At 38.6% G+C, this 25713-nt stretch overlaps 1 protein-coding gene across 1 annotated transcript in view; it reads right to left on the bottom strand.

Moving 5' to 3' along the window:
- Positions 1-17806: 17806 nt before the first annotated feature.
- The window catches only part of ZDHHC15 (zinc finger DHHC-type palmitoyltransferase 15), a gene marked incomplete at its 5' end in the record, with an annotated part of 164133 nt that continues 156226 nt past the window's right edge, over positions 17807-25713 (bottom strand). The window contains one exon of the mRNA XM_045572367.1: positions 17807-19515. The remainder of the gene's footprint in view (positions 19516-25713) is intronic.

Raw genomic sequence — 25713 nt, 5'->3', positions numbered from 1 at the left:
CCATGCTGATAACTTGAGAGAGGATGAAAAAAAATTCTTCCTTATATTTTACATTTCCTTAATATCCTCACTCAATTGGCAGACCCAGGATATATATACTAGGGGCCCAGTGCATGAAATTCGTGTATTCGGGGGGTGGGGTGTCCCTCAGCCTGACCTGTACCCTCTTGTAGTCAAGGAGCTCTAGGGGAATGTCCGACTGTTGGCTTAGGTCTGCTCCTTCTGGGGAGCAGGCCTAAGCCTGCAGTCGGACATCCTTAGTGCTGCTGCAGAGGCAAGAGAGGCTTCTGCCACTGCCACTGTGCTCGCCAGCCATGAACCTGACTTCTGGCTGAGCGGCGCTTTCCCTGTGGGAGTGCACTGACCACCAGGGGGCAGCTCCTGTGTTGAGCATATGCCCTCTGGTGGTCAGTGTGCATCATAGCGGCCAGTCATTCCCCTGTTTGGTAAATTTGCATATTAGCCTTTTATTGTATAGGAGATATATATATATATATATATATATATATATATATATATATATATAATTTATTTATTTATTTATTTATTTTCAGTCAAGCCATTATGTTCTTCCCAATTCATTTCCTATCCTATGTAGTGCTGGTAGGGTATTGCAGTGCAAAAATGGTGGGGCATTTCCTGCATTTGTAACTTTAACTTACATAGATCAAACCAAGAATGTCTGGATGCCTACAAGGAAGGGCTAAGTACTGTTAATGCCATCAATGTCCTATAAAGAGGACAACTTTTCTAGTTGTAGGACTTCCATTCAGCCAGATTTCAGGTGTTTCTGAATGATGGTTGTTTTGTAATTTTGATGTGGTTATGAGGGCTGGTGAATACCGGCATTTACCCACATTGCCTATTTAATGTTATTATTGTTATGAATGGTTTTAAACCTACCATCTTGCTGTTTATATTTGCCTTCTATTAGGCCCATTTGTCCTTTTTAAAAAATAATTCTTTATTGCTGAAAGTATTACATATGACCCCCATTTTCCCCCATTGACTTCCTCCAGCCCGCCCTTGCCCCCGCCCCCGCCCCAGGCCTTCACCATCCCATTGTCTGTGGTTATGATAGGCCCATTTGTTTTTTTATTCACTTTTTCTTCTTTTTCTACACTGATTTGGATTGAATAATATTTATCATTCCATTTTATCTCTTTTAATGGCTTATTAGATATAATGCTTTCTTGTTGTTTTTTTTTAGGGTTTACATACACCTTTAACTTATCACAATCTATTCATGTATAATAAAAGAATTTCAACAAAATTCTTCCATCCCCCCAGCCTTGGTGCTACTAAAGAGATGTAAAAGGATGTAAAAGAAATAAGAAAAAAAGTTATTATCCATTTTGGTACTTTTCATTTCTTTGTGTAGATCCAGATTTTCATCAGGTTTTATTTTCCTTCTATCCGGATTACTTCCTTTAACATTTCTCATGATATAGCTCTCCTAGTAATGGAGTCTTTCAGCTTTTATGTCAGAAAAAAGTCTCCATTTCACCTCTATTTGTGAAAGATATTTCACTAGTATAGAATTCTAGTTTGGCAGCTTTTCTTTCTTTCAGTACTTTGACATTGCTTCACTGCCTTTCTTGTATGTTTTTGATAAGCCTTCTGTTATTTATTTATTTATTTATTTATATTTAATTACTGATAAAGTAGGATTTACATCTATAATTTTGCTATTTTATATGTCTTACATACCTGCTTTATTCCTCCATTACTGCATTCTTTTATATTAATTGAATATGATGTAGTATACCTGTGCAGGGGATCCCAATGACTGCTTCCAGGACTCAATAAGACTCAGAATTCACTATATTTATGGTTATGATTTATTACAGCAAAAAAATGATACAAAGAGAAATCAGCAGAAGGAATTAGGTGCATGCTGCAAAATCTGGAGAAAACCAGGCACAAGCTTCTAAGTGTCCTCTTCCAGTGGAACTGCACAGGATATACTTAATTCTTGTATTTACAAAGTGTAGCAATAGGTGTGAATTATAGTCTATTAGGGAAGTTCACTTGAGCATAAGATTCCAGAGTTTTTATTGGGGCTTGATCACATAGGCATACTGCCTGCAAATGATCACTTTAAATTTCATTATTTACACAAACTATCTAGACATTGGTCCAATGTGGTTCAAAGAAGCTCCAAGTGTGCAAAAAACCTTGTATGAGTTAAAAAATTCCAAGACCTTAATGTCCAGCAGTTGGATAAGGGCCATTGATGAAAACAGACTCTTCTGGGAATTTGCAAGGTTTGAACAACTTACACTTGCTAAATCAACTATTTCCTATTCAATTTACCTGCCTGGCTTTTGTCCCAGGCTCTCTGACACGAAAACAATAGTATTTTTCTGAGCATCTACATTTAGTATAGGGTTTATATAACAGCTATAGTCATAATATCAACCTGAGTATATCAGCATTTGGAGGAGTCAGTACTACATAGGGATAGACATGAAGTAGCAATTAATACATACTATAAAGTCATTATGTATGTCCACATTTTGTGTTAATTTACACCTCATCTACAGTTGTTTGTGCTTTATGATAAACTTCAGTAGAACTACAGTAGGTCACCCTACAGTAGGATACTTTCCAAAACTCACAGTTCATGCCTGAAATCACCTGATAGCACCATATGCTTTTTCCTATACATACATACCTATGATAAATTTAATGTATAAATTAGGAACACTAAGAGATTAACAATAATTAATAAAATAGAATAATTATAGCAATATAATGTAACAAAATTAATGTCAATGTAGTTTCTCATAAATATCTTAGTGTACTGTACTCACTCTCCTCATGATGTGAAATGATAAAATGCCTACATGGTGGGATAAATTGAGGTGAATGATATAGACACTGTGTTGTAATGTTAGGCTACTACTGACCTGATTATATGCAAGGAGATTCATCTGTTTGATCCTGGATCACTGTGCCATGACATGGATGCATATCAGAAGCAGATGATGCTGATGGTTGGGAATCTCCAATATTTGAAGTTTTTTTTTTTTTCTTCTGAAACCTTTTGAAGAACATTGCAATCTGAAATTGTTGTCTTTTTATTTTAACTCATGGAAGTGTTGCTGTCCAGGTAATCCTTTGGTGATCATGTGGGTGACTTTAATCTGAGTTTTATCTGAAGGTCATATTCCTTAATTTTGTCCTTTAATGCCTGCAGTTAGAAACTGCAAATGCTAGTAATGTCCACATTGCTGGTTCTGTTTCAGTTTCTTCATCTTCCTTTTCCTCTGTAGATAACTCAACAAATTTTTCTGAATCCTCTTTTGTTAACACTTGATGGCCTTCAATATGTTCTGCCGGGACCGGTTTGGCTCAGTGGATAGAGCGTCGGCTTGGGGACTGAAGGGTCCCGGGTTCGATTCCGGTCAAGGGCATGTACCTTGGTTGCGGGCATATCCCCAGTAGGGGGTGTGCAAGAGGCAGCTGATCGATAACTCTCTCTCATCGATGTTTCTAACTCTCTATCTCTCTCCCTTCCTCTCTGTATAAAATCAATAAAATATATATATAAAAAAATATGTTCTTTAACTTCATAAAACATGTCAGCAAATTTTCCCCACCAACATGTCTTGCTGTGTGAATGTTTTTTTTTTTTTTCTGACTTCTCCATCAATCCCTGGAAGCCTTTATTTATTTTTAAATCATTATTGTTAAAAGTATTACATATGTCCCCTTTCCTTACCCCCAATCACAATTTCAGTCCATAAGTTCTTCCAGCAGACATTTATAGTTTTCCACTTTAGTTCCTTCATTGCAGCTTTGGTGAATGTTACTGCATCAGCATTAGTAAATGAATTCTTGGACTGCATTATGTCCAGATTAAGGTATTCATCAATTACTGATTGCAATCAAATATCAGTTGTGTGTTTATTGCCTTGACAAAAATGATACCCTGGTTAAAGGGGCTCAAGCAATGAGGTTTTATTTAGAGGTAAAACTAAAACTTTGACATTTTCCTTTTCATAAAAAACAGATTCAGGATGATCAGGTGAATTGCCTGCTATTAACAGGACTCTTTTATACGTTTTTTTTTTGTTTGTTTTTCTGCTGAGATGAAATCTTGGTGGAACTATTGCATAAACAAGATAGCTGACACTCATGTTTTCTGATTATGTTACTAGAACATAGGGAGATAATTTTTGGTTTTGTTTGTGAAAGCATATGTGGTGTTTGTGTGTTGTGCCTGGCTTTATCATATGCCCTACAGTGTCACATAGTGAATTAATCTGCCCTTCCATATTTTCCCTCATACAGAACAATGACTTTAATGATTGTTGGCATTAATTCCAAGCCCCAATATACATGACAGTGACTGAAGTTTGCAGGATTACTTGCTGAATCTGCGTGAGCTACAGGAACAGAGTAAACAGAACTCTGCTTCCTAATCCCCATCAGAAACACTCATGCTCTTTTACTCTACCAAGCTGTGTTTATAACTGTTATAGCTTGACAGTCTTCACATGAGAGGGGCAGAAGGGAATTGGCTGATGTACCTCATTGTGATGCACCCAATATTCCGTTCTCAACTCAGTCAGAAACAAGAATACTGGTACAGCCCATAAAAAGCCAGGGGTATTCTGAAAACTTTCAAGAGTCTGGAGTCTTGAGTTTTTATAAGGAACAATTATCATACTTGTTTTCTGTTGTTGGTTTCTCTATTAGGTAATGAGACAAGCAATTTACTTCTCATAAATGAAGTGTGAGAATTTGGAAGTCAAAAAGAGCAGTCTGACTGTTCTATGTTTTATGTCCTGGTGCCTCCTTTGCATTTTTATGAGTGCAGGTTCTCTTGAGAATCTTTCAGATGAGCCAAGTTTTATCATGACTGAAGGCTTGCTTTCAATGGTATCTTTTCTCCTTAATCAACTTTGCAATAATGGTGGCAGCGGCTTCCTCATGGGCAGATGCAGCCTCTCCAGTATTTTTGGTTTTTCAGTCCAAATCTATTCCTAAATCTGAATAACCATTCCTTAGAGTAAATGGCCTGATGTCACTCATTTCATAATACCCTCAGTATTTTTTTAAAGTATTTATTTTATTTCTTTTTTTTTATTAAGGTATTATATGTGTACATATCTTTCCATTGCCCTCCAACCCACTCCCATACATGCCCCCCCCCAGAGTTTTTCACCAATTGGTTATGCTTATATGCATGCATACAAGTCCTTCGGTTAATCTCTTATCTCCCCTATATTTCCCTATCCTCCCCGCTGTAATTTGACAGTCTGTTTGTTGCTTTACTGTCTCTATATCTATCTTTTTGTTCATCAGTTTATAATGTACTTTATTATCCATAAATGAGTGAGGTCATGTGGTGTTGACTGGCTTATTTCACTCAGCATGATGTTCTCCAATTCCATTTAGGTTGCTGCAAATGATGAGACTTCCTTCTTTTTTATGGCAGCATAGTATTCCATTGTGTAGATGTGCCATAGTTTTTTGATCCAATCATCTGCTGATGAGCATCTAGGCTGTTTCTAAATCCTAGCTATTGTAAATTGTGCTGCTATGAACATAGGGGTGCATATATTCTTTCTGATTGGTGTTTCTGGTTTCTTAGGATATATTCCTAGGAGTGAGATTACTGGGTCGAATGGGAGTTCCATTTTCAGTTTTTTGAGGTAACTCCATACTGTTCTCCACAGTGATTGCACCAGTCTGTATTCCCAACAGCAGTGCAAAATGGTTCCTTTTTCTCTGCACCCTCTCCAGCACTGGTCATTTGTTGATTTGATGATGTTGGCCATTCTGGCCGGTGTGAGATGGTACTGTATTGTCGTTTTGATTTGCATCTCTTGTATAATTAGTGACTTTGAGCATGTTTTCATGTGCCTCTTGGCCTTCCTTCTGTCTTTTTTTTTTTTTAATATTCTATTTAGATCCATTGCCCATTTTTTAATTGGATCATTTATCATCCTTTTATTTAGTTGTATAAGCTGTCTGTAGATGTTGGACATTAAACCTTTATCAGTGATAACATTTGCAAATATGTTCTCCCAAACAGTGGGCTTTCTTATTGTTTTATTGATGGTTTCTTTTGCTGTAAAAAAGCTTTTTATTTTGATGTAGTCCCATTTGTTTATTTTCTCTTTAGCTTCCATTGCCCTAGGGCAGTATCAGTGAAGAAGTTCTTTTGGCATATGTTTGAGATTTTGCTGCCTGTGGATTCCTCTAGAATTTTTATGGTTTCCCATCTTATGTTTAAGTCCTGTATCCATTTTGAGTTTATTTTTGTGTATGGTGTAAGTTGGTGATCTAGTTTCATTCTTTTGCATGTGTCTGTCCAATTTTGCCAACACCATTTATTGAAGAGACTGTCTTGACTCCATTGTATATTTGTGCCTCCTTTGTCAAATATTAATTGAGCATAGTGGTTTGGGTCAATATCTGGGTTCTCTATTCCATTCTATTGGTCTATACGTCTGTTCTTGTGCCAGTACCAGTCTGTTTTGAGAATAGTGGCTTTGTAATACAGCTTGAAGTCTGGTATTGAGATTCCTCCTACTTTACTCTTCTTTCTCAGGATTGCTGTGGCTATTCGGGTTCTTTTATTGTTCCAAATGAACTTTTGGAGAGTTCTTTCTAGGTCAGTGAAGTATGTCATTGGTATTCTAATGGGGAGTGCATTGAATTTATAAATTGCTTTGGGAAGTATAGACATTTTGATGATGTTGATTCTACCAATCCATGAACATGGTATGTTCTTCCATCTGTTTACTCTTCCTCTATTTCTTTTTTCAGTGTCATGTAGTTTTCCGCATATAGGTCTTTTATCTCCTTAGTTAAGTTTATTCCTAAGTATATTAGTTTTTTTGGTGCAATGGTAAATGGGATTGCTTTTTTAGTCTCTGTTTTTGTAAGTTCACTATTGCTGTATAGAAATACCATAGATTTCTTGGCCTTAATTTTGTATCCTGCTACATTGCCAAATTCATTTATTAAGTCTATTAGTTTTTTGATGGAGTCTTCTGGTTTTTTTATGTACAATATCATGTCATCTGCAAATAAGGATAACTTTACTTCTTCTTTTCCAATTTGGATGCCTTTTATTTCTTCTTCTTGTCTAATTGCAATGACTAGTACTTCCAGTACTATGTCAAACAGGAGTGTTGAGAGTGGGCATCCCTGTCTTGTTCCTGTTCTTAGAGGGAATGGTTTTAGTTTTTGCCCATTGAGTATGATGTTTGTTGTGGGTTTATCATATATAGCTTTTATTATGTTGAGGTATGATCCTTGTATTCTCACCTTGTTGAGAGTTTTTATCAGGAAAGGGTGTTGGATTTTATCAAATGCTTTTTGTGCATCTATTGATATAACTATATGATTTTTATCTCTCAATTTGTTTATGTGATGTATCACGTTTACTGATTTGTGGATATTGTACCATCCTTGCATTCCCAGAATAAATCCTACTTGGTCATGGTGTATGATCTTTCTGATGTTCTGCTGGAGCCGATTTGCTAGAATTTTGTTGAGGAATTTGGCATCTATGTTCATGAGGGATATTGGCCTGTAATTCTCTTTCATTGAGTTGTCTTTATCTGGTTTTGGTATTAGGGTGATGCTGGCTTCATAGAAGAAGTTTGGAAGAATTCCTTCCTCTTGGATTTTTTGGAATAGTCTGTGGAGGATAGGTTTTAGTTCTTCCTTGAATGTTTGCTAAAACTCCCCTGTGAAGCCTTCTGGCACTGGGCTTTTTTTTTTTTTGCTTTTTTTTCTGGAAGTTTTTTGATGATTGCTTTAATTTCTTTCATATTTATTAGCCTATTGAGATTTTTCTTTTTTTTTTTTCCTGATTCAGTTTTGGAAGGTTGTATTTTTCTAGAAATATGTCCATTTCCTACATGTTATCTAGTTTGTTAGCATAGAGCTGTTCATAGTATTTTTTAACAAATATTTGTATTTCTGTGGGGTCTGTTGTTACTTAGCCTCTTTCTTTTCTGAGTTGGTTTATTTGAGTACTTGCTCTTTGATTCTTGGTGAGCCTGGCTGGAGTTTCATCATTCTTGTTTATTCTTTCAAAGAACCAGCTCTTGGTTTCATTGGTTTTATATATATATTTCATTGGTTTCATTGGTTTTATATATATATATATATATATATATATATATATATATATATACACACACACTTGTCTCTATGTCATTTATTTTTGCTCTGATATTTCTTATCTCCTTCCTTTTGCTCACTCTGGGCTTTTCTCATTGCTCTCTTTCTAATTCTATAAGTTGTAGATTTAGATGATTTTTTACTACTTTTTCGTGTGTGTGTGTGTGTGTGAGTGTGTTTTAAATTAGGTCTGTAGAGCTTTAAAATTACATCTCAGGACTACTTGCATTGTGTCCCATAGATTTTTGGATTCCTGTGTATTTACTGTCAATAGTTTTTTGAATTTTTTAATTTCTTCTTTGATCTATTTGGTAATTAAATAATTGCTTAATAGCATGCTATTCAGCTTCCAAGTGTTTGAATATTTGGATTGGTTTTGTTTTAGTTTACTTATAATATTATGCCATTGTGATCTGAGATGTTTGATATGATTTCAATCTTCTTGAATTTAGGGAGACTTTGCTTGTGACCCAATAAGTGGTCTATTTTTGAAAATGCCCCATGTGCACTTGTGAAGAATGTGTATTCCGTGACTTTGGAGTGATAGGTTTTGAGGATGTCAATTAAGTTCATCTTCTCTAGTGAGTTATTTAGAATTGCCATTTCTTTGCTGAATTTTTATCGAGAGGATTTATCCAGTGATGCCAGTAGTGTATTAAAGTCCCGTACTATGGAGCCTTTGCTGGAAGATGGCGGCCAGGTAAACACTTGTACATGCTGCCGCTCACAACCACATCAGTGCTGCAACCTGGGATCTTACCTGAGACCTGAAAAAACCACAACTGTGGGGGCCCTGACCGTGCAGACACGCAGATTCCACAGAAAGGTTGGATTTTGCCGGGGATAACATGAGGTGATTGTGTCCCAACAGCGAAAGCGGCAGCCGCAGAAGATGTGGCCACTGTGGTGGCAGAGGCAAAAGCGCGCAGTGGGACCGCGGAAATCTGTGTCCACAAAAGCCCCCCGCTGTTGGGTCTGGCATGATTTAAGAGAGTGGACGGGGATCCCCAAGGTTGCTAATAGTGGGTTCTCTAGGGAGCAACCATTCTGATACAACATGAAGGGAGAACAAAGGATTTGGAAAGCAGTCTGTTTGTAAGTGCGTGCAGACTGGCCCATTGCGCACATAGGCTGGTTCCCCCGCAACCCTGTGCTTCTGATTACAAAGGAGAGATAACCTAGATTGGCTGGCCTTAAGAGACATCAGGGGGAAACTGCTTTTCTGGAAGCTGAGAAGCAGAGCATGATGAAACCATCCAGGATTCAGCTCCCAGGCAAAAAAAAAAAAAAAAAAAAAAAAAAAAATAGTATTGAGTGCCATAGTAAAAAGAAGGGTAGAGCAGCCAAAAAGACAGGGACATCAATCCAGAAACACTGCCACCTAGGGGGTGGAGTACAAACTGTGTTTATTCCTAGTTTTATTTTATCAAAAACCAAGAAACTAAGGAATCGCCATTTTAAAATTCAGGACTGGTTTACAACACAGAGGTGCAGCAGAACGCAGGGAACTGCAATACTGTTTGAAACACACGTACCAAACAGAATAACTGAAGAAGTGAATGGCCTTCACAACGGCACACTTTTTTTTTGCTAAATCTTTTATTTTTTATTTTCATTTTTAGCATCTTTTATTTAAGAAACAAATACTTTCCTTTTTTCCTCACTTGATTTAAACTTTTTAATTATTACATTTTTAGGTTCAATCATTATTACTACTGCTATTTTAATTTTTTTTAAGTGCCATTTTCTCTTTATTTTACATTGGAATTAGTGTTCTTCATTTTATTTTCATTTCTCCTTTAATATTGTTTAACCCTATCTCAACACGACCTTTACACCGTCACTCTCTTTCTAACCTTCCCCCTTTTGCTATCCTGTTTACCTTAACCCTTTCCTGCTTTAGATTTCCTTACTCTTTCTGTATCCCCCCCTGCTAAAATTTCTACCCTACTTATATATCTAATTTCCAATCTCCTGTGCCAAGTGCATACACACCCCTCTCTGAGCTGTATTAACTAGCAAAAAAAAAAATTGTTTTCCTCACTGTCCTTTTGATGCTGTTTTGGGGAATGTTAATTATATTGTATTTTTATGCTTTTTAGTGAGAGTATTTTGCTTATTCTTTTGTTGTTGCTATTGCTTGGTATTTTATTTGATTGGTTTTTGTTTGTTTTTTTTACTTCTGTTTTTCATTCCTTTGATGGAAATTAGGGGGTGTTGTAGATTGTATTATTCTCCAGGTATTGCTGACAGCATTTGCTGGGGTTAGTGGTGGTTCTATTGAAATTCTCTCCCCACATATATAGTTTATTACCCATTTATCTCTAAGTCTCTTCTCTCTCTCTCTCTCTCTCTCTCTCTCTCTCTCTCTCTCTCTCTCTTTCTTCCTTCTCCCTGTTTCCCAATTCCATCTCCACACACACACACACACACACACACACACACACATATATCCCTTTCTTTTGCTCCCTCCATCTTCTCTTTTTACTCTTCCTATTTCTAGCCTATCCCCTAATTTGCCTTTCCCTAGTGATCAACTTTATTGTAGGTTATTAATATCGCAAATACATTTCTGTTCAGTGCCTTGTGTGTTGTACCTGGTTGTGTTGTACTTTGGGCCTCTAAATCAATGCAGGAGAGAGAGATCTACATAACCAGACATCCTGAAAAGAGAAACCATGGGGAGACAAAGAAACAGCCCACAAATGAAAGAAAAACAGGCATCACCAGGAAAGGAAGTAAATGAGTTACAGGCAAGCAACCTACCAGAGCAAGAATTCAGAGTAATGATCATAAAACGGCTGAAAAGAATGGAAGACAAATTTGACAGTATGAGTAAGACCCAAGAGGAAATGAAGATGAATCAAGAAGAAATGAAAAATGACATCACTACTATGAAGAACTCAACAGAAAGCAACAAGAGCAGACTAGAAAAAGCAGAGGACTGCATCAGTGGGCTAGAAGACAAGATGGGAAAAAATACCCAATTATAGAAGCTTCTAGAAAAAAAAATTATAAAGCAGGAGGAGAGCCTAAGGGAACTTTCGGACAATACAAAACAAAACAAAACAAAACAATATTAGAATAATAGGGGTTCCAGAAGGAAAGGAAACTGAGGAAGACATGGAAAACGTATTTCAAGAAATAATGACAGAAAATTTTCCTGAGATAGAGAGGAAAAATCCCACACAAATCCAAGATGCTCACAGAGTCCCAAGCAAAATGAACCCCAGAAGACCGACCCCAAGGCACATTATAATTAAACTGGCAAATAACGGCAAAAAAAGAATTTTAAAAGCAGCCAGAGAGAGACAGAAAGTTACATATAAAGGAACCCCCATCAGACTAGAAACTGATTTCTCCACAGAAACTTATCAGGCCAAAAGGGAATGGGATGAAATATACAAAGTCATGCAAAGGAAGGGTCTGAATCCAAGAATACTGTACCCAGCAAGGCTATCAATCAGAATTGAAGGTGAAATCAGGAGATTCACAGACAAAAACAGACTAAGGGAATTTATCTCCACCAAACCAGCAATACAAGAAATGCTAAAGGGTCTACTGTAAAATTAAAGAAATAGAAAGCAAAGAAGGGACACAGGGATATATTGTAGAATAAAAATGGCGTCAAATAAGTATTTATCAATAATAACTTTAAATGTAAATGGACTAAATGTTCCAATCAAAAGACATAGGGTAGCGGATTGGATAAGAAAACAAGACCCATATAACTGTTGTCTACAAGAAACCCACTTCAGAAAAAAAGATGGACACAGACTGAGGGTGAATGGCTGGAAAAAGGTTTTCCAGGTGAATGGAAATGAAAAAAAAAAGCTGGGGTAGCAACACTTATATCTGACAAATTAGATCTCGGAGTGAAGGACATAAAAGAGATAATGAAAGCCACTTCATAAAACTAAAGGGAGCAATCCAACAAGAACAAATAGCCCTGGTAAATATATATGCACCCAATAAGGGAGCACCCAAATACATTAAAAAAAAAACCTGCTGGAGGACATTAAGGGAGAGATTAATAGCAATACAATCATAGTAGGAGATTTTAATACCCCACTGTCACCCTTGGACAAATCATCTATAGGGAATAAACAAAAAATCAAAAAATTTTTCAATCCTAAATGACTCGCTAGACCAGATGGAATTAAATGATATCTTCAGAACATTCCACCCCAAAGCCACAAAATATACATTCTTCTCAAACACACATGGGACATTCTCAAAGATAGACCACATTTTGGGACATAGGCAAAGTCTCTTCAAATTCAAGAAGATAGAAATAATATCAAGCATCTTCTCAGATCATAGTGGCATAAAACTGGAAATTAACTACAATAAATATAATCCAAAGAAATCAAACACATGGAGACTAAACAGCATGCTATTAAACAAGGACTGGGTTACCAAAGAAATCAAGGAAGAAATTAAAAACATCCTGGAAACAAATGACAATGAAAACACAAGTATCCAAAATCAATGTGACACAGCAAAAGCACTTTTGAGAGGAAAGTTCATATCCCTACAAGCCTATTGCAAAAAACAAGAAAAAACGGTAACAAATTATCTAACTCTACAACTCAAAGAGTTAGAAAAAGAGCAACAAGAAAAGCCCAGTGTAAGCAAAAGAAAGGAAATAACAAACTTCAGAGCGGAGTTAAACGACATAGAGACAAAAGAAACAATATATAAGATCAACAAAACCAAGAGCCGGTTCTTTGAAAGGATAAACAAGATTGGTCAGCCTCTAGCCAGGCTAACAAGAAACAAAGAGAAAGGACTCAAATAAACAAAATGAGAAACGAAAGAGGTGAAATAACAACAAACCCTGCCGAAATACAAAGGATTGTTACAAAATACTATGAACAACTTTATTCCAAAAACCTGAGCAACCTGGAGGAAATGGACATATTCCTAGAAAAATACTACCTTCCAAAATTCAATCAGGAAGAATCTAAAAACCTCAATTGACCAGAGACTTGGGAAGTAATTGAAACAGTCATCAAAAAGCTTCCAGCAAACAAAAGTCCAGGGCCAGATGGCTTCACAGGAGAGTTTTACCAAACATTCAAGGAAGAACTAAAACCTATCCTCCACAGACTATTCCAAAAAAATTCAAGAGGAAGGAACACTTCCAAACTCCTTCTATGAAGCCAGCATCACCCTAATACCAAAACCAGATAAAGACAACTCAATGAAAGAGAATTACAGGCCAATATCCCTCATGAACATAGATGCCAAATTCCTCAACAAAATTCTAGCAAATTGGTTCCAGCAGAACATCAGAAAGATCATACACCACAACCAAGTAGGATTTATTCCGGGAATGCAAGGATGGTACAATATCCGCAAATCAATAAACATGATACATCACACAAACAAATTGAGAGATAAAAATCATATAGTCATATCAATTGATGCAGAAAAAGCATTTGATAAAATCCAACACCCTTTCCTGATACAAATTCTCAACATACTGGGAGTACAAGGATCATACCTCAACATAATAAAAGCTGTATATGATAAACCCACAGCCAACATCATACTCAATGGGCAAAATCTAAAACCATTCCCTCTAAGAACAGGAACAAGACAGGGATGCCCACTCTCACCACTCCTGTTTGACATAGTACTGGAAGTACTAGCCATTGCAATTAGACAAGAAGAAGAAATAAAAGGCATCCAAATTGGAAAATAAGAAGTAAAGTTATCCTTATTTGCAGATGACATGATATTGTACATAAAAAACCCAAAAGACTCCATCAAAATCTAATAGACTTAATAAATGAATTCGGCAATGTAGCAGGATACAAAATTAATGCCAAGAAATCTATGGCATTTCTATACACCAATAGTGAACTTGCAGAAACAGAGACTAAAAAGGCATTTCCATTTACCATCGCACCAAAAAAATTAAAATACCTACGAATAAACTTAACTAAGGAGATAAAAGACCTATATGCAGAAAACTACAGGACACTGAAAAAAAGAGATAGAGGAAGATGTAAACAGATGGAAAGACATACCATGTTCATGGATTGGTAGAATCAACATCATCAAAATGTCCATTCTTCCTAAAACAATCTATAGGTTCAATTCACTCCCCATTAAAATACCAACGGCATATTTCACTGACCTAGAAAGAACTCTCCAAAGGTTCATTTGCAACAATAAAAGACCCCGAATAGCCACAGCAATCCTGAGAAAGAAGAGTAAAGTAGGAGGAATCTTAATACCAGACTTCAAGCTGTATTACAAAGCCACTGTTCTCAAAGCAGCCTGGTACTGGCACAAGAACAGACGTATAGACCAATAGAATGGAATAGAGAACCCAGATATTGACCCAAACCACTATGCTCAATTAATATTTGACAAAGGAGGCACAAATATACAATGGAGTCAAGACAGTCTCTTCAATAAATGGTGCTGGCAAAATTGGACTGACACATGCAAAAGAATGAAACTAGATCACCAACTTACACCATACACAAAAATAAACTGAAAATGGATACAGGACTTAAACATAAGAAAGGAAACCATAAAAATACTAGAGGCATCCAGAGGCAGCAAAATCTCAGACATATCCCAAAAGAACTTCTTCACTGATACTGCCTCTAGGGTAATGGAAGCTAAAGAGAAAATAAACAAATGGGACTACATCAAAATAAAAAGCCTTTTTACAGCGAAAGAAACCATCAACAAAACAAGAAAGCCGACTGTATGGGAGAGTATATTTTCAAATGTTATCACTGATAAATGTTTAATCTCCAACATCTATAGACAGCTTATACAACTCAGTAAAAGGAATATGAATGATCCAATTAAAAAAAATGGGCAATGGACCTAAATAGAATATTTTCAAAAGAAGACAGAAGGAAGGCCAAGAGGCACATGAAAACATGCTCAAAGTCACTAATTAACCGAGAGATGGAAATCAAAACAATAATGCGGTACCATTTCACACCGGCCAGAATGGCCAACATCAACAAATCAACAAATAACCAGTGCTAAAGAGGGTGCAGAGAAAAAGGAACCCTCATGCACTGCTGGCGGGAATGCAGACTGGTACAACCACTGTGGAGAACAGTGTGGAGTTTCCTCAAAAAACTGAAAATGGAACTCCCATTTGACCCAGTAATCCCACTCCTAGGAATATATCCCAAGAAACTAGAAACACCAATCAGAAAAGATATATGTACCCCTATGTTCATAGCAGCACAATCTACAATAGCTAAATTTGTAAACAGCCTAGGTGCCCATCAGCAGATTATTGGATTAAAAAAAAAAAAATGGTACATCTACACAATGGAATTCTATGCTGCCAAAAAAAGAAGGAATTATCATTTGCAGCAACCTGAATGGAATTGGAGAACATCATGCTGAGTGAAATAAGCCAGTCAATGAAAGAGAAACACCACATGACCTCACTCATTTATGGATAATAAAGAACATTATAAACTGATGAACCAAAAGATAGATATAGAGACAGTAAAGCAACAAGCAGACTGTCAAATTACTGCGGGGAGTTTAGGGAGATCTGGGGGAGATAAGAGATCAACCGAAGGACTTGTATATATACATATAAGTACAACCAATGGACACAAAAGTCTGGGGAGGGAGGGTAAGTATGGGAAGGGGGGCAATGTTAAAATATGTACACAGATAATAATTTAAAAAATGTCCTGTTCTTCCACAAAGTCTAATTTGCTCATATGCATAGTGTACATAATTTAGATGATTTTGCATTTCATTATACTGTCCCCATCCTGACAGCATTTCATAAGTTATTTGAGCATTCAGCCCATGGCGTGTGTGGGCTTGCTCCTGACATTTGTCCAAAATTCTCCCTTCCATAGTTAATAATGTCCTCCAGCCAGAGTTGTGCCAGCCAGAGAATACCAATCATAACGAGCTAAGAATGTTTCAGAAATGTTATTCACAATTTCTCCTGTAAAAAGGAGCTACTGGACCATTTTGAACCACACTTTCATGTAAGATCTTCATCATTTTAAAGTCAAATTTTTTCATGCTGTCTTATTATATGATCTGGGAGCTATGGGTCAGCTGCCTGTAAAATAGGAAAACCAAATCTTTCCATATCCTTTTATCCTTCTTGGATAGTTCTTTGCATAGGTGATTCTATTAACAGCGAATTAAATGTTTCAGGATTAGGACATGGAAGTGGAGGGGCCCCTGAAGGGCATTCCCCCAATTTTTCTTTTTGCTCCTCTTTAGGAATGGAGGGAGCAAGGGGAGAGGGTTTATCCTTCTTAGCCTCTCTAAAAAGCTCTAGCAAATGAAATACTATGTTCCACAAGAAGAAACAATTTGGAGGTACGTTTTTCCCCTGCTGCTGAGCTTTTATCAAGTTTTGACCCACTCTTTCCCAACATTAAAGATCTAATGTACCTTCTTCAGGAAACTAAGGGTTATGTTCTATAATAACATGCAAAAACTGTAAGAGAATACCTCCTGATACTTTAATTGCTTTATCTTTAAGCATGCAAACCAAAAGTCTACAATAAATTCTGCCCCACTAGCCTGGCTAAAAAAAGACCTTCCCACCTTATTTACAGACCGCAACTTCTGTAGCTAGCTGTGAGCTTTGTATGTGGTGAATTTCCCCACCTATCCAGTGAATTTTCCCCACATTGCTGGTGAAACTTCGTTTTTCTGCACCAGGCAATATTTTCTCCTCCAGATGTCCCTCGTTGAGGCGCCAGATGTGCAAACTACATCCTGTGTGGTTTAGGGTTTGGGATCTGGAGAAGGGCCATGCGCAAATGACAGAGACGAGACAAGAAATAATAATTTGGAAACATTGGGGGCCAGGCAGAAAGTCCAACCCAAGGGGAAGGACTTCCATTGGTGCACGGGCCTTGCTAACCTTTTATTCAATTTTGGATACACATATAGCCCTTAGTTAGGCAGGCAATTCTGGTAACAGACAGACTATCTTAAAGGTCAGTAAATATTGGTAAAGATTTACTCCGAGCTTAATTTGGTAGGAAATTGTTTGAGCTACCATTGTCTCGAATAAGCAATCGGTGTGTAGCTCTGGCCCTTGCCAGGAGTCAAGGTTCACCAGCATTCCAGGATCCTTGTTTACTTCTCTGATAGTGAAGACAATGGGTAGCTTCCAACAGTTGAAAAGCAATCCCTAATAAATTTAGTCATGTCTAATGATATGCTTGCCACAATCCATTTAATTTATTATAAAAGTCTTATCCTGACCAAAATTACCTAAAGGATCAAAATAATCAGGAATTTTGTTCTATAAGTAGATGGATTGATCATTTTTCAACTCCATTGGAACCTGAACACTGAATTGTTTGTGGCAGGCAACTCTTTCTACTCAATAAGGTTTCAGGGAAAATAATTTAGTAAACCTAACATTCCTCTAGGAACTCAACTCCTTGGTATCATAAGATATCCATAACACTCACTGATCTCTATAAGAATTGGGACTTCTATTGTGAACAGCTGGACACTAGAGCACAGCTTGAGAAATAAAAAGTCATCAGCACTCTTAGATATCCTATATAATGAAAGCCTAATATGCTAAGTGCCCAGTGACCAGTCAACTGTTCAACCAATCAAAGTGTAATATGCTTATGATATGCTAAGGCAGCTCAACCACTAGCTATGACATACACTGACCACGGGGAGTGGAGGGGGGTAGACAGTTGACTGGTCGACCAGTGCTATGATGTGCACTGTCCACCAGGGGTCAGACACTCCAACTGGTAGGTTAGCTTGCTGCTGGGGTCTAGCAGATCAGGATGGGCAAGATGGGACTGGACACATCCTGGAGCCCTCTCTCAGTCCTGATTGTGCATTGGTGGAGTCCCTTGGCCTGGCCTGTGCCATTTCCAATCCAGGTCCCCTCAGGGGGTGTCGGAAAGCTGGTTTCATCCCAACCCTGCAGGCCACTTCCTTCAGAAGGGCACCAGATGCAGGGCGGTGTGAGCTTCTCCCAATTGGGACTGTTTGGGTGCGAGCTTGTGGCAGGCACAGTGGGGCTGGGATGAGCAAGAGCCTGGCAGGTAGGAGCTACAGGAGGCATTGGACTGTGGGTTTTGGCCTGAGCCCCACAGGCTACCCTGAAGGACCCCAACCATGCAAGAATTCTTGCACTGGGCCTCTAGTTAGTACTATAAATAAGCAGCATTAGTGTCCATACTCATTGATTCAGGCACTAGGACTAAAAGAAAGAATGATTATACATAAATTGGGAAATAGATGTAGACTATATTAAAGGCAGAATTACCATTGAAACAAAAATAGAAAAAAAAATACAAAAAGGGAATGTTATCTTAACATTAGATAATCACTATCTGTATACTAACCTTGCTGTGAAAACAGATCTTTAGTGCTAATCCTTATGCCAATTTCAACTATGAAATTTTATCCTGATGAATATTATTGAAATTAAACATAAAAATCATTATTAAAACCCTTAACAAAATCTATGGTCCATAACTTATGCTTATAGGTTTGTTTGTTTTTTTTTTTTTATCATGACAATAACTCATAAAGGTTAAAATAAAGCTAGATAGAAAATAAACGTAATTAGATAATATTACCCCAAGTTGGCATTGAAAGTCTGTAAAACACTATTATATTTAGTAGAGTGGAAATCTGATCTGAACTTACTTTCAGGAACACCACGCATTTATGACTGAAATCAGGTTTTACATTTACATTGCTGTTCAATTCTCAATTTGATTACATAGTCTGTTGAATCTTGAATTGTAGATACCTGATATAGGAGTGGTATTCACAGCTCAGCTATATTTAAATTGTAATCTAGGGAAAAAATGATTGAATAAAAACCTCAGATTTTTAAAAATTTGATTTTCATAGCATCACGGCAGAATTGAGTATAAATGTACTGCACGTATGCATGCTTGTAAATGCACACGCACACAAATAGCACATGTAGTCTGAAGTCTGATTACCCTCAATACCACAAAGACCTTATAGAAATGATTAATGGACTTTTCAGGGAAGTTAAAGAATCCATGAAAGTCTTTTTAATTCCACTTTATCTTACAAGAAGAAGGAAAAGAGTCTTTGGAAAGATATATATGCTTTTAGGCTTTCACAGATTAGGGAAGGAGAAAGGGATAAATATAGAAAGACCGTATTTAATTAACTGCTGTGGGATTGATGAAGTCAGTCAGTAAATTAAATTACTGTAAAGTCCTTAAATACTTATCTGCACAGCAAGTATTTGATAAAATGCTTTTATATTGTGAAGCTTTCAATCCGCCATGGTGACTTATTTTGAAGATTCAAATTGTTCCCAATATTGAACTCTGTAAGCTTCATGGAAGATAGTGGATCCTGGGAATAAAAAGAAGAAATCTACATGTGAGAAGAACAAAAATATGTACATGGTAACATCTACTGACAATGTGCAACTTTTAAAATTATGTTTATAAAGAATATGGGTCAGCATTAAAGGTATTAAGCAATAAACACAGAATGCAAAATTATATATGCAATATTGTAATTATTTTACCCCAGAAATTGTATCTGGAACAAAAGCTTAAGGAAGTACACTAAATTGATGCAAGTGGTGAATTCATGAGTAATTTATTTTCTCTACTTTCTACTTGTATTTTTCACATTTTCTCCAATGAATACTTAATAATTTCATAATTCAAAACATTTTTTTGAAATCCATATGAAAATAACATGTGCTTTGTAATTGGGCAATTCTGAATTTAAGTTCCAGCTTGGCTACTTGTTATTTCTGTGACTCTGTTTAAATAATATCAATGAACTTTAGTTTCTTCATTTGTAAAATAGGCATAATAAAATCTAAAATAATATTTGGCATATAATAGGCACTCAGGTAGCTTTTATTAGTATCAGCGTTTTGGAAAACAATTTGGCATATACAGTATATTGACCCTTTTAAGAATTTATGCCAGTAATTTTTCTTTTAAGATTTTATCCTAAGAAAATGATTATAAAGAAGGAAAGAGATTTATGCCCAATGATATTCTTCTTTTTCTTTTTCTCCTTTTTCTCCTTCTCCTTCTCCTTCTCCTCCTTCTCCTTCTCCTTCTCCTTCTCCTTCTCCTTCTCCTTCTCCTTCTCCTTCTCCTTCTCCTTCTCCTTCTCCTTCTCCTTCTCCTTCTCCTTCTCCTTCTCCTTCTCCTTCTCCTTCTCCTTCTCCTTCTCCTTCTCCTTCTCCTCCTTCTCCTTCTCCTTCTCCTTCTCCTTCTCCTTCTCCTTCTCCTTCTCCTTCTCATTATTATTATTACTATTACTATTACTATTATTATTATTATTATTATTATTATTATTATTATTATTATTACTAGAGGCCTGGTGGATGAAATTCATGCAAGGAGGCATGTCCCTCAGCCCATCCTGCACCCTCTCCAATCTCGGACACCCTGAGGAATGTCCGACAGCTGTCGGACATCCTTCCCTCTTATAATCCAGAACTGCTGGCTCCCAACTGCTTGCCTGCCTGCCTTCCTGATTGCCCCTAACCACTTCTGCCTGCCAGCCTGATCTCCCCTAACCACTCCCCTGCCAGACAGATTGATGCCTAACTGCTCCCCTGCAGGCCTGGTTCCCCCCATCTGTTCTCCCCTGCAGGCCTGGGCCTCCCCTAACTGCCTTTCCCTGCAGGCCCAGTCATCCCCAACTTCCTTTCTCTGCTGGCCTGGTTACCCCTAACAATTCCCTGCAGGCCTGCTCACCCCTAACTTCCCTTCCCTCCCCTGCAGGCCTGGTCCCCCCAACTGCTCTCCCCTGCAGGCCCCAGTCCCTCCTAACTGCCCTTCCCTGCAGCCCCGGTTGCCCCCAACTCCCCTCCTCTGCCAGCCTGGTCACCCCTATCTGCCCTCCCCTACAGGCTTGATCACTCCCAACTGCCCTCCCTTGCAGGCATGGTCCCTCCCAAATTCCCTCTCCTGCTGGCCATCTTGTGGAGGCCATCTTGTGTCCACATGGAGGCAGAATCTTTGACCACATGGTGGCAGCCACCTTGTGTATTAGAGTGATGGTCAATTTGCATATTTCTCTTTCATTAGATAGGATAGAGGCCTGGTGCACATATGGGGCCAGCTGGTTTGCCCTGAAGGATGTCCCAGATCAGGATGGGGGTTCTCTTGGGGGATGGGGCTATCTGGCGAGGGTCCTATGGTGGTTTGTAGCTGGCCATGACACCCGGCAAGCTAAGTGGAGGTCCTGGTATCTGGGATTTATTTATTTTCTACAATTGAAACTTTGTAGCCTTAACTGGAGGCTTGGGCCTGCCAGAGTGTGCAGAAAGCTTGGCTTCCTCCATTACCGGGGGAAACCCTAGCTTCCTGCTCTCACCAGTCTTGCTGGATAGATTATTCTTGGATTCAGGCATTTGATTTGCATCTCTTTGCATACCTCCTTCCATTCCCTTCTACCTTGATGTGTTTCTGTTAAGAAATCACTTGATAATCTGATGGAGGTCCTTTGTAGGTAACTCTTTCTTTCTCTTGCAATCTGTCTTTGTTGTTATCATTTGCCATTGTAATTATGATGTGTCTTGGTATGGGTCTAACAGATTGGTGCATTGAAACTTATGGTGGACAAATGGGAGAGATCTGGGAGGGCGAGAAGGGTAAAGAGCTGATATGAGCAATAGATACAGCCTTGCAGCAAGGAGCAATCTGTGTGACTCAGTCCAGAGAGGGGAGGAATCAGGTTGCCCCTGGTACTCCCTTCACCTGGAGGAGCAATAAAATTCAGTGGGCATTCCTGCAGAAGTGAGCAGTGAACTGTGGCTGAGCCCAGGGACCTGGGAACAGATGAAGCGCAGAGTTGAGGCCACAGTTGTCTAGCAATTTGCATTCCAGATGGAGAAACAAAGCCACAAAACCTGACTGTTCCACCCGGACATCCAAGAACTCTCCTCCTTTCACCTTTTTTGTTTGTTTGTTTGTTTGTTTTTTGTTTTTTTGTTAAAGAGCACATATTTTTCAAACCCAAGAAATAGTATAACCCACCCCACTATTCTCTTAACATTGTTTTTCTTTTCTTTTTTTAATTTTAAATAAATCTTTATTGTTCATATTATTATAAATGTTCCTCATGAGATTCCCCTCCTCCAGGTTCCCATCCCACCCTCTGCCCTTTCCCCATCCCCCATTGTCCTCATCCATAGGTGCACAGTTTTTGTTCAATCTTTTCCCGCACCCCCCACTTCCCTTTTCCCCAAGAATTGTCAGTCCACTCCACTTCCATAACTCTGACTCTATTATATTCACCAGTTAATATTGTTCATCAGATTTTTTAATTCCCTTGGTTTTTAGATTCACTTGTTGATAGTTATGTATTTGTTGTTCATAATTTTTATCTTTATCTTCTTCCTCTTCCTAAAGAACCCCCTTCAGCAATTCATATAATTCTGGTTTGGCAGTGATGAACTCCTTTAGCTTTTTTTTTTTTTATTTGTGAAGCTCTTTATCTGGCCTTCAATTCTGAGTGATAGCTTTGCTGGGTAGAGTATTTTGGGCTGTAGGTTCTTGCTATTCATCACCTTGAATATTTCTTGCCATTCTCATCTGGCCTGCATGGTTTCTGTTGAGAAATCAGTTGACAATCGTATGGGTAACTACCTACTTTTCTCTTGCTGCTTTTAATATTCTCTCTTTGTCTTTTGCTCTTGGAGTTTTAATTATGATGTGTGTTGGTGTGGTCCTCTTTGGATTCCTTTTGTTTGGGGTTCTGTGTGCTTCCTGGACTTGTAAGTCTATTTCTTTCCCCAGGTGGGGGAAGTTTTATTTCACTATTTCTTCCAATATGTTTTCAGTATCTTGCTCTCTCTCTTCTTCTGGGTTCCCATAATTCTGATATTGGTGCGCTTGAAGTTGTCCCAGAGGTTTCTTACATTATCTTCAACTTTCTGGATTCTCTTGTCTTCTTGCTTCTGTGGAGGAGAGTCTTCTGGCTCTTTATGTTCCAAATCTTTGACTTGATTCTTGTGATCTTCCATTCTGTTTTTAGGATTCTGTATAATAATTTTTTATTTCAAACAATGTATTCTATATTTCTAGTTGATCCTTTTTTATTTCTAGTTGATCCCTTTTCATATCCTCATAGGTCCCATTTATTTTATCGGCCTTTTCTAGAAAATTCTTGAAAAACCTTATAACCATGGTTTGAAACTCTATATCTAGTCGCTTGTTGTCCTCCATTTCTTTCGTTTGTGATCTGTTTCCTTGTCTCGGCATTTTCGCTGCTTCCCTGAGTTGGAAGGGTGGCTTTGTGTGCTAAGATGTCCTATATGGTTCAGTGGGTCAGCCTCCCAATTATCTGAGGTGGACACTCTTGGTGCACCCCTTTGTGGAGTGTGTGTACAGCCTTATTGTAGTTAAGTCTTGGTTCTTGTTGATATTATTGGGAGGAATTGACCTCCAGGCCAATTGGTTGTGAAGATCAGCTGTTTATGCTGGGAGATAGCCTTATTCGACTAGACTTCGAAAATTACAAAAGCCTCTGTATTCAGCTTGGATGGGGTGGAGTTTCAGGGTGGAGCCTACAGGCTTGGCTTCCTGTCAGCCCCACCCTATAAGGTTCCTAAGTCTGTGTTTCTCACTGTCCTTTGGTACTCGCTGCAAGCACCTCTGAGAGAAAGGTGCCCTCAAGTTTCACCCACTACCAGACAGCCTCGTCTCTCCTCCAATGAGCCCAGAATTGGGGTTCAGTTCAGTTGGAAGTGGGGTTCAGTGCAGTCCAGAGCTTTTGTTTCCTTCGTGATAGGGCAATCCAGTGGCACAGTCAACAGTCCATCCTCTGCGCGCAATGTGCGAGACTCCAGGGCTCTGCCTTTCACTGCTCCCCTGAGTTTCTGCCTTACAGCCCAGGTTCCCTCCATATGAGCCTGGCTCCTCAGGACTAGTCTAGAACTGGGGTTCAGTGCAGTCGGAACTGGGGCTCAGCACAGTCCGGAGCTTTTGTCTCCTTCCCGCTAGGGCACTCTAGCAGCACAGTCAACAGTCTGTCCTCTGTGCGCAATGTGCATGCCTCTGGAATTGCCTTTTGCTGCTCCCCTGAGTTTCCACCTTACAGCCCAGACCCCATCCGTATAAGCCTGGGTCCCCAGGGTCTCGCCCAGAACTGGGATTCAATACTGTCAGAACTGGGGTTCAGCACAGTCTGGAGTTTTTATCTCCTTCCCGCTAGGGAATGCCAGCCAGGCACTCAGCCGCCCCCTCCTCTCCAGCTCAGTCCTCTCCCCAAGCATGCACCATGTCTCCCTACCTTAGGCTTTTAAAGCTCCTCTGATTTTCCTTCTGATTTTCTCTTTCCTTCTTGTTGTAGAATTTCCAGTCAGTCAACTTTCCGGTAGTTCTGGGTAATGTCCATTTTGAATTTTAGTTGTTGTTTTTGTTTGTTTGTTTGTTTTTGAAATTGTTGTGTGAGGCTGCAGTTAGGCATTTACCTATGCCACCATTTGGTTTCTCCTCTTAACATTGTTTTTCTAATTGATGACTTGTAAATTCACATGTAAGCTACAGATGAACTATCTGTTTGCTTAAAAGATGCCAGGAGCTATCCTCAAAGGAAGCAGACTCCAGCCTCCAGAAATCTTGGCTTCAAGAGATTTTTCTCACCTTCCACCATAAAAACAAAATGGCAAACACCATACCAACAGTTGACCTGTGGTTATCAGGGAATACTGTGCTAACTTGCACACATCACCCTGAATGGAGATTGGATAACCCGCTCCCTCCCATCATTTTCTTTTGTTCTGCCTTCCTTGTACTACCTCATAAAAACCACATTCGGCACTGAGATGTTAAGATGGTCATTGTGACATTAATCTGCCATCTTCTCAGGCTTCTGGCTCTTGAATAAACTGAGTTTCCTTGTACCAGCCTTTGCCTATTGATAACTGGCTTTGGGTAGCAAGCAGCCAAACCTAGGTTTGGTGTCACTGTTACTACAGAAACACTTTTTTTCTTGAATGGAAAGTGGACTCTGCAACTAATACCACTGGCAGGTGGAGGTACAGGTAGGATGCTACAGACATCCACTGATTGCCATTGCTTGGAGGGCAAAGCAACAAAGTAGGCATCAGGGCTCCTCCAGCTCAGCACATCTCATCATAGCTGCTCTGTTGGTAGCATCTGTTTGTGGAGAACAGCACTGGGATTTCACAGAATTGAAGCCCCATCACCCACTGAAATCCCCTGCATGATTGCTCCCCTGGGACCAGGGCTACCAAATCACAGGGAGGTGTCACCTTCCCAGTGAATTCAGGCCATTTTACGCAATCCTGTGGAGATCTCTAAAGCCACAGAAATCCAAGAAATCTAAAATGTGATTCAGTACATCTACTCAAAAACAATATCCTTATCAATCTACTAGAGAGGTGCCACTCATACATGCCTAGACAGAGAAAGAATCCATAAAATACCACAAATAACCAATGTAACAAGGAAGTTCAGAATGAAAATGAAAAATATCCAGAAAATAAACCTTAAGACATAGAAATATGTAATTTAAATGAGAGAGAATTCAAGATTGCAATTCTGAAAA

This window comes from Pipistrellus kuhlii, unplaced genomic scaffold (assembly GCF_014108245.1).
Source record: "Pipistrellus kuhlii isolate mPipKuh1 unplaced genomic scaffold, mPipKuh1.p scaffold_m20_p_46, whole genome shotgun sequence".
NCBI classification, from domain to species: Eukaryota; Metazoa; Chordata; class Mammalia; order Chiroptera; family Vespertilionidae; genus Pipistrellus; species Pipistrellus kuhlii.
Note: the sequence above shows the minus strand (reverse complement) of the source record. Positions and strands in the feature narration are given on the sequence as shown.